We start from the raw sequence: 11,142 nt of genomic DNA, 5'->3' as shown, positions 1-11,142 counted from the left end.
CTTTGATTTATCAGGAAATTAGAGTTTCATCTACAACTAACTAAGGAAGTAGAGTTTCATCTACAACTAAGGAAGTAAGTCTCTGTAAATGTATGGGAGCAGAACTGCTTGTTTTTGTTTACACTGATACCTAGATAGTCTTTTCCTCCAGCTTTTTCACCCCACTTGGTGCCTACCCATTCAAACACACCCACATTCCTTCATATACTCATAGATCACAGTTGCTTCAGGCAGGTATTTAAACACAAGGCAATGTAACCAAAACAGTTTTGTTAAAATTTTTTGAATGTCCTCCAGAATATCAATTTTATGAAAAATCCAGGGAAGTCTCATAAGCCCATCCTAGTCTCTCATTCTTGGTTGGGAGATTGCCTAAGATTTTTCATTTCTCTACTGTTTGGTACATTTTGATGTTTAGTATCCCAGTTCATAACCTACCATCTAATCTATGTAATTTTAATGCACAGTTCTGACCATTTATCAGTGATTATTATTTATAGATTTATGGTTTTTTCTGGATGGCTTCCACTTGTTTTTAGGAAATAGTTTAAGTATACATCCATTCATAGGTGATTTTCCTATAACATTTCGTGAAGGCAAAGTCATAACTATGGTTAGTGTATTTTAATATTTGCACATATAGAGCACATATATGTCTCCAAACTTTAAGCTGAAATTCTTGGCTGGCCTGTCAATAAGTTTTAAATTCAATAATCATAATTATTGCAGTCACAGTTCATCTAATCATTGAATGTTAGTTTGTTTGCTCTGATTTCCTGTTTATAGAAAATAACATTGGGGACGTATGTGTCTTTAATTGATGAGATTCTGCCTGTTATCTTTCACTCATTCAGCAACTTTCAGTTCTTTTGCTTATAACTTGCAAGGCTTTGTATTACATAGTATAACAAGGTAGAAGCAACTTTCGTCTGTCTAATCCTTTCCTTTGTCTTTGAAATATGATAATATCTTTTCAGTTTTACCTGCTCTACAAATATTTAGGTTTGCTGCAAATCCACTTGGTATCAACAAATTATCTGGAATGATATACACCATCAGCATTCAGAAAAGCAAAGGATTCATTCCTTGTAATTTGAAACCTGAAAAGGAACATTCAAAATCAGTCTGGGAATCACCTACAGCTGCAATGTAAATGAAAATTAAGAACAGAGTGACTTGAAATATATTGCAAAAAACGCCTGAACTTCTAACAAATATTGTCATCCATGTTCATATGTGACCCCAAAAGATCTGGTACAATAAAGGCAGTAAGACTGAATATAGGTATTTGTTAGAATTATAATCTGCACCCTTATTTAGAACATAATGTGGATAGATAGATATAGATATAGATGTAGATAAGTCTAGATAGATAGATAGAGATATAGATGTAGATAAGTCTGGATAGATACAGATATAGACATAGATAAGTCTATATCTATATCTACATCTTTTTGTGTCTATCATCTACTTATTTTTATCTATCTTGAGGATTTGCTAAATTATCAAATGGTATCTGGATGTTTTTTAAAAAAGAAGTTTCCTGGAATGTATTTAGTCAATGTATTTTTCTGTTTTTTTTTTTTTTTACAATTTTTTTATTCAATATACTTTTTAAAAAGTACATAATAAAGTTTATATTAATTTTTACTTCTGATATATACTGAGAAATATGCCAAAGACACTGGTTATGTTTTTATTAATACTCTGTTGTAACCAAAAGTTTTCTTTTTGTAGTAAGCATAGTTGGCCCTGTTTAATTATTTCAATGTATGTTTAAATAAAATTCTTTTTAAAATCTAGCATTTACCAAAATAATAAGGCATGAATATATAAATACAAAAGATAAGTCTTACAGTCCTGCTTTCAGGTGAAATAGCATATATTTAAGGATACTTGACTATCACACAAGAAACAATTACATAAATATATTATATTGCTTATGATGAAAGTTAGGAAATCAGAGACAACTATAAGTTCTCTAATTGTTCAAAGAAGGAAGAGGTCTTGCATAAATTCTAGCAGTTGGTAAAAGTTGCAAAGTAGAACATGAGTTTTGCCTTGGAATCTGCAGAATAGTTGAATTTGAATTAGCAAAATGAGGGTTTATTAGCAAGAGGTTAACCAAAAAAATTAAACTTAAAAGTATGTAAATTTTTTCACTCTGTATCATTTAACAGGGTAGAACAAAGATTGGTTTCTCTGAGAGTATATTTTATTGTGAATGGGTGGAGACTTAGAAATGTAATTTCATACAGTAAATAGGAAGATTTCTTTATAATAATACAACTCAGAATTATTCCAAATTTTGTTTTAATACAAGAATAAAAACTTTCTTAGTTGATTTTAAACTTACCAACCATTGAAAATTGTGTCATTTGTCCATTTCCATTGTTTTCCTGGTTTTCTGCTCAATCCAATCCAGTGCATAAAAATTCCTATACGGTTCTTCAGAAATTCCTTTCACAAAGCACAAGCCATCACCCATAATTTAATATTTTAGAGTACGCTGCTGGACATGCTTCTCACCCCTACTATACCATTCTTTACAATTTGCATGTCCTAATGATTCTGTGGCACCAAACAGCACAAGTAGTGATATTTGATTCGTTCTATCAGAAAGATTTTCAATTTGCTTTTTTTGCTTCTTAATCATCTGTAAGTAGTTGAGTGACTTTAATCAAGTCAGGACTCTCTGAGCTACACTGTCTCTGATTGTCTCTAAAGGTAACTTCCATCTCTCAAATGAGAAATTGATGAGGAAAACATTTAACTGCCTCCCCTTCAGGTTCAAGTGATTAAACCATCGAAGTGCTCTAGTCACAGAGTGAATGACAAAGACTGTAAACAGATGTCATATTATATCTGCCGGATGACAAAATTAGGAGCCGAGCAGTTTTTACAGGAAGTGATTCAGCATTTTCTTTAACAAAGATAGAGAGCTAACCTGCCTATTTTCTTTGTGCACAGATCCTCTCCTAAAATTCATAGAGGAGGGAATCCTGGGAAAAGGGGTTCAATTACAAGTGTAAGTACTGTTAAAATTAGAAAAGTCAGTCACAAACTACTTTGAGTAGATATCCCCATAAGGATGGCACTGCTGTTCTGTGATTTCTCATATTATCAGAGATCAAAATAACTTCTGAATGAATGTGATTTATTTCAATAAAATATGAGTGGTGCTTACTCTCTACTCTGTTGGCCCCTTGCTATTGAACCACAAGCATATTAGTCAGCATTTGTTTACTAAAAGCAAACAAACTGCTCCCAGCAGTCAAAATCCCCCTTTCTTCCTACTTTCTCCCTTCTTCCATTCATTAGGTCACTTCTTTAAAGTACACGTATTTCCTTTACATCCTCATGTCTACAGTCCAGGAACTATACATTTTTTATCTTAATTTTTGCAGGCTATCCTTGGTAGAATGAAAAATTTAAAGTATTAAAAATAATCTGTTTTACAACCTAAGAACATTTAGCAGATATGTAGCTATGTAAACAGTATGCTTCAGTTAAGAACATGGCTCCACTAGCCACCCTGTCAGAGTTCAAATCCCAGCTCAACAACCTATGGCTACATGACATTTGTTGGGTTATATACCATTTGTGGGCCTCACTTTTCTCATCCATAAAATGGGGATACTAACATATCTACCTATTAGACATTGGTTGAAGAGTAGATGAATTATTATGTACTTATGTACAGTACTGAGAATAGTGTCATATCATTTTATGTTTTTTTATATAAACTTAAGCTCTGAAATGATTGCATATCTTCTTCTTTACTTACCATATCTGTGTGTATATCAATATGAGTGAGCTCTGATCCCTGTGAACTACAAAATCTTTTACCTTCTATCCAATTTTTGGCATCATCAGAAAAATTGAAACACTTCTCTTCTACTTTAATCCAGTCCCCTAAACATGCCATAGTTGTAGGACATTTTGAGTATTTTATGTATCCTGAAAAAAAGAAAAAAATGATCATGTGAAAAACAGTATTTAAAAATTGTTTCTCTTCCTTCTAGTGATTCAGATTTACTTTGCACTACTCAGGTTTGAGGCCTGTAAAATTAGCATCCACTCACAGATGATGAATTAGTTTAATTTCCCTATCTGTAAGGAAGATCATTTAGTGGTCAAGCAGTCCATACTTTATTATATTTCCCTGGCTTCTAGTCTGATAAATGGAACCACTAGCCTTTTGTGATCATATTGACATTTTTGCCAAGAAAAAAAAAGCAATACATTTTTTTATGCATTTTGCAATCAAGGTAGCAAACTAGCAATCTGAATACAAGGTTGGCCTCAAGAATGAGGATAGGAAATGGAGGGAGAAGATCACAGACAAGAAAGGACATCCAAGCTAGGGACATCTAAGCTATGGAAGTGAAACTCACCATTAAAGTAAACAAATAGGTGGAATATAAGAATTTGTGAAATAATTGTCCAATTTCACCAATACCCAGTGCCAAAGAAGCTGAAATAATGCTCAATTCATCTCAATGTTTATATTTTTTGAGAATCTACAGTTTCATGGTTTTAGTTAGGTAATCAGCGGAACATTCAGAATAAGTTAAAGTCTCTACTCTCTAAATGAATGAATAAATTAACATAATTTGTAAAGAGCCAAATGAATGTTCAAATGTAGGGGCAATTCCAAAGTCTTACTCTCCCCACTTTATCATAATCGTTTATCCTCAGAATTGGTTCCAGGCCACCACAGATTGGAACTGATATATATGCACTTCGACTGATTTTTTCTTATCAGTGAATGCAAAGACTTCTTCTGGAAACTCTAATCCATAAATATTTAACTTGAGGATGTATAAATATCAATAACATTGCTCTCCCAGGACTCTACAGAGACAGAGAAGGTTGTCAGCAAGAAGATAATCAGTATTCTTAGGAATGACAAAAAAAAACAAGGATCAGGAGTGCTGAGACTAAATCACTGCTAATTTAAATTAAACAAAGCAGGTATATGGAAAATCAGTCTCTAAGGCCTACTAGGCCATAGTCAAGAATAAAACTTTTGGTTTCTTTTCACTAAATGGACTCATAATACCCAGAAGAAAATTTGCATCTTCATTTCTACAATACTTTCAATGCCAACAGAGAAAATATTGGAAGAAATCACTTCTGTCATTAGTATGTGTTTGCTTTTAACATAATGTGATAGGAATAAATAAGTACAACCATTACTAATATAACTTACTCCTGATCCAAAAGAACTTGTAGTAAAGAAATGCTACCATGATGGAGGCAGTGTTGTATAGTGGTTAAAATATCAGGCATTAGAGTCAGACAGACAAACGTCTTTCTCCTGGCTCTGGCATTTACTATTTGTGAGAGGCAACTTACTCACCGAGGCCTCTATGTCTCTATCTGTGAAGTGGATTTAATAATCATACCTGCTTCATAGTCTTGTGAGAATTAAATATAAGAAGCATAAAATAATGTATTTAGCATTTAGCTCATAAACTCATACACAATACTCTCAATTAAAAAAAAATAGATATTGGTGTTGATATCTGGTAATCATATGAAAATTTAAAATTATTTTACCCAAAGATCAAGAACTCCTATAAAGTCAATAAAATGACTTCATTCTGAGACCTAAAGAGTTTTTGAGCGAGGCAAAGAATATGGGAAAACCTGTTGAACCAGTAGATAACTCAGAAAAAATATCTACAAACCTTTTTTTTTTACTCTAGAACTGAGAGATCCAGAAGTAGGCCCATAAATGTTTGGGCCTGCTGGACATGCAGAACCTTGGGAGGTTTATGAGTTAAGGCACTCACCTATGTGAGTTGAAAGAATGATCACAATAAGAATCAGGAAGCATGCAAAAAGCCACATCTTCCAGTTTTGTTTCAACTTGCAAACAGCAAAATAAATAAAGGCTTACTGTAAAATTTCTAGAGAAATTCTGGCTGAATACTTACTAATCTTATAGACCTTTCCCATAGCATTGAACCAAGAAATTCTCTTTAAAGGCATCTATATTTTAGAGTAATAAAGGACAAATATCATAGCTGTTCAGTTGAGGGTGGAGAGATCCTAGACTTGGGGTGATGAGGAAGGAAAGGTAAGGTTATTTCAAAAGGTAGAAAAAATGTAAAGTGGGGGGAGGGATTCAGAAAAGAAATCACGACAGGCATCAAAAGGGCTGTGAAAAGAACAAAATGGTTATAATGGAAAACTTACATGGGGCAATACTGGAAGAAAGGAGGGAAAGGAAAGTCATAAGGTCATAAGTTTGAAGGCTTTAAATGCAAACATAATTGTTTTCTTCATTCTGTAGGCAATAAGGACAAGAAGTTTAATGAGTTCAAACAAGAGAATGTTAAGCTAAAAGCAGCAATTTATCTGTTTGTATTTTATAGGATGATTTAGAGAAAGGGGGGAAGGTTGAGGCATTTGTGGAAATGTTAGGAGATTAAGAACATAAAGTAATAATTCTATTAATGATGAAATAATCTTGTCTGACACATTACTAGCAGATGTAGGAATGGGAAGAATGTCTGTATTTATTTTTAAATATCAGAAAATGAAAACTAAGAAGAGTTGTTATATTTCATGATCACAAAACTTGATGATGTGTAATAGAGCAATTTAAAGAAGGGATTGAAGAGAAGGTTTAAGGCACTTTTGAAGAGAATGGATAAGGAAAAAAGAGAGGATTAAGATAATAGCTAAAGATAGCAAATAGAAAAGTGAATTTTGTTTTGTTTTGTTTTGTTTTCCCCAAGATTAGGGAGAAATGTAGAACAAGGGAGAGGAAGAGATAAAAATTACTTTACAAAACTAGGACCCTTGAAAGAGCTGAGAGTTCCTGCCCTAGTCAAGATGGTGGAGAGAGAGACTTCAGGACTCTGTCCCCCCACAGAAACTTTGAACAACCAGCATGAAGTGGCAGAACATCTTTCTCAAAGCTACAGAAAACAGTTAATGGACTGTAGGGAAGACATCTTTTTGAGCGAAATAAGCCAGACACAAAAGGACAAATATTACATGATCTCACAGTTATGAAATAATGAAAATAAGCAAACTCACAGAGTCAGAATCTAGAATATAGGCTACCAGGGAACAGGTGTGGGTAGGGAATGGGCAATTAATGCCAACTTGTATAGAGTTTCTATTTGGGTTGATTGTAAAGTTTTGGTAAATGATGTGGTGGGGGTAGCACAACATTGTAAATGTAATTCACTTTCTTTGGGACAGTGCCCCTCACTCAGGAAAAAATTAGTGGGTTCACACTAGATTTCTTGAGCAAAAAATCTACTCCAATTTCTTTTAAAATATTTAATGTTATTTAATTAATTTAATATTAAATTTAATAATTGGCTAATTAATTCATCTTATATAGAATTTCTTTTAATTTGTAAATTTATCTATAGTCTTTCCATCATTATTTCTGTTTTGCATCCATTTTCAATAATTGGGTATTTAACCATTTAATATGTTGACTTTTGTGGCTTTCTGTTTTGTTTTATTTTATAGACTTGAGATATTTTCACTGAAAATCTGTCTACACACAGAATATTTAAACTACAAAACTGCTTCATTTTTTTCTACATATTTACAGTTAAAAAAATCTTTTTATAAAGCATGGAATGTTTCAGTCAGGATAGTTTTCACACAAAAGATCGATGATTTAGACATACCCGCCTTAGCAGAAAAATATTCTCTTGCTACAAGTATATTTAAGATTAAATGCACCTGGAAGAACTACATTTGAGAATTGTTAAAATTGCTTATTTGGCCCTTTATAAATACACAGAATTCTGGGAAAGTATTTGTATTTTTGGTTGTTCTTTGCTGAAAATTGTTGAAAGTAGTTTTATAAATGGTTTTGATGAACATATGCATTGTAGGTACATATTATATAATTCAGTGTTCTGTCTTACATAAAAATCATATAGCTTAAAAGAAGAATTATACCAACCAAAATGATAATTGTATTCTCCTTTATTATATGGTGAGGCATTGAAATCTAATTTTGGTATATGTTTAGAAAAGATTTTTCCAGTTCCTATGAGAATGTCTTCTATTTTTCAAAATCATATACTGCAACCTCATCCTCTCTTCCAAAAAATTAGTTAATGTATTTCACTTTTGTCAATAAATGTTAAACTATATGAGCTGTACATGAAGGACAGGATCTTGAAAACAAGAAAAAAAATAGCAACATTCTATTCAATTGGCTGGGTGTTTGTATAAAACAGCATTTACATTAGCTGTATTCCTTTATTTATAAAGGCATTTTCTTTCTTCTTTCTTATTTCTTTCAAAGCCCTATAAAAGTTGGTTTGCAAATGATACTCATACTGATATATGGCATTTCCCCTGTCAAGCTTTATGAATGTGTGAGCAGGTACATGCATCTGCATATACAGATATTATGTATATAACATTAAAATAAACATTGTCTTCTGTTATCATTGACTTTGACCCCATCATCTCAGTTTCAGAGGCTTTGACACTTGTAAAATTCAGATACTTGATGCAGGCTAATTTCTTAGTACTGCAAAGTACAGTACTGATTTATTCTTAAAGAATTTTCACCGTCCCAAGAGGAAAGACAAACTGTAAAAAAACTACATGCTTTCCCTTATGATTTTATCATCCAATTCTCTTTCCTCAGCCACAACGGAGTTTGATACCATCTGTTCTATTTCTACCATCAAAACATATTGCTTTGATGATTGCCCTGCGTTGCCCTTTTCCAGGTATTTATAAGAAATTTATGTTGAAGTGGGAGTTTGCATTGTGAAGCAAGAAACGTGGCACTTAGATGTTCATTTCTTAACTTAAAGCAATTCCTTTTGCTTTTTGAAGCCTTTTCCCCCTATTATTATTAAAAGATAACTTTGCTCTAAAAAACTTATCTTTTTATATTTTCCAAACATGTTTATTATATACATGAAATACTATGTCAATCTTATGCATTCATACATTCTATATGTATATCTGTCACTTTGGGTTTTAGCCTCTATATTGTCAAAACTTGAGAAACCATTTTACTCTTAACAGTATTTTTGTTGAATATCATTTGGCTGCTTATGTTTGTGCCTAGTTCTGGACTCTATTTGGTTTCATTGATACATTTTTATGTTCTTATGTCAACATTACATGAACTTGATTGCCGTGACTTACATCAGCAGTGTAAGTCCGCCATCTTCATTCTTCCTTTTTCAAAAAATTTTTGACTCTTCTAGATCCTTTTCACTTTCTTATAAATTTTAGAATCTGATTGTCAATTTAAAAAAAAAAAGGCCTGTCAGAATTTTTATTCAGATTGCATTGAATTTATAGATCAATTCAGGGAAAATTAAAATCTAGTAACTTATAGTCCTCATCTATGAACATTGCGTTATCTATGACACTTGTTTGTGTTCCATTTAATTAGATTCTTTTAATTTTTACTCACAATATTTTATAGATTTTAGTGTACAGGTTTGCACAGATTTTGTTAATTATATTTCTAAATATTTCATATTTTATATATCACTGTAAATTGTATTATATGTTTCATTTCAATTTCCAATTTTCAATTGGTAGGAAATAAAAATATCTATTGATTTGCTTTTACTGACTTTGCATCCTGAGGCTTTGCCAAACAATTCACTTACTAGTCCTATTAATTATTTTGTAGATCCCTTAAGATTTTCTACATTTAGGATTTTGCTTTGTGTGAATAAAGACTGCTTTTCTTTTCTTTTCTAAACAGTATTCCTTTTATTTCTTTTCTTGCCTTATTGCACTGACTAGTACCTTCCATAAAATATTGAATAGAAGGTGGAGATTGTCTGTTCTTATAATGTCTGCAATCTTAACAGAAAATATTGCCTTCTATCATGAAGTATGGTGTTGGCTATAGTTGTTTTTTAGATGTTGTTTATCAGCTTGAGAAAGTTCCCTTCTATTTCTAGTTTGCTGATCAATCCAGCCAGTTTATCTCTTTCATTGATCTTTTCAAAGCACCAAGTTTTGTTTCCTTTAATTTTCTCTACTATTTTCTCTTTTCTATTTTATTGATTTTTGTTTTTACATGAAGATTCTTACTTCCTTCTACTTTCATTAAGCTTAATTTGCTCTTATTTTTCTACTTTCTTAATATGGAAGCCTAAATACTTAATTTGAGGCTTTTATAGTTTTCTAATATTAATATTTCACTGTTGTACATTTGCCTCTATGCATTACTTTAGCTTCACACCATAATATATGTTGTGTTTTCATTTTCATTAAGTTCAAATGTGTTCCAACTCAGCTCTTGAAGGGCTTGGGTCAGCACAGCCCTAAGACCAAAGAACACACCAGGCACAGAGTGAGACCTGGGTTTATTAGGACATACAAACAGAAGAGAGTTCTTCCCGGTGGCAGCCTGCCAGAAAACAGAATTAGTGCTCCTCAAGGGTGGGGAATGCAAGGGGCAGCATATAAGAGTTTAGAACAAAGACATTCCATGGGGTCTGAGACAGAGTTTCAGCAGAATCTCATGATGCAGGGTTCTGGAGGTTTGTTATCAACAGTGATTAGGGAAGGGGAGTTTCAATGCTTTGTTTACAGTAACATCTGTACATACTTTCTTCCTTGAGGAGGTCTGATGACCTTCAGTTTCTATCGTGGTCACACAGGCTGCTACATGCTGTGGGGCCTCATTCCCCATTAGGGAGGGGGAGCCTAGGCCCTGGGTCCCCTCCAAATGCTTTCTAATTTCTTTGTGATTTTTTTCTTTTCCCCATGTAATAATTTGGAGTGTATTTTTACTTTCCAAATATGTGGTGATTTTCCAGATATTGTGTGGTTATTGAGTTCTAGTTTAATTTTATTTGATCAGAGAATTACTTTGAATGATTTCAGTTCTCAGAAATTTATTTAGTTTTATTTTGTGGTCCAAATATGGTCTGTCTTAAATTTTTTGTGTGAACTTGAATAAAGAAAACATGTACTCTGCTATCATTGGGCGGAGTGTTTTACAAATATCAATTAAATTAAGTGACTGATAGTTGCGTAGAAGAGAATTAACTTAACCCAAAGAGAAGTGTGGCTTTTATACCAAGCCCGGAGGGGTAACCTCTAAAATGTGGAATCTCCTGAGTGACAGGAGTGAGTTTGCTATTTGTGGTAGACCTCCTG

The sequence above is a fragment of the Choloepus didactylus genome, chromosome 8, assembly GCF_015220235.1.
Source record: "Choloepus didactylus isolate mChoDid1 chromosome 8, mChoDid1.pri, whole genome shotgun sequence".
Lineage (NCBI taxonomy): Eukaryota > Metazoa > Chordata > Mammalia > Pilosa > Megalonychidae > Choloepus > Choloepus didactylus.
This window is presented reverse-complemented; position numbering follows the sequence as displayed.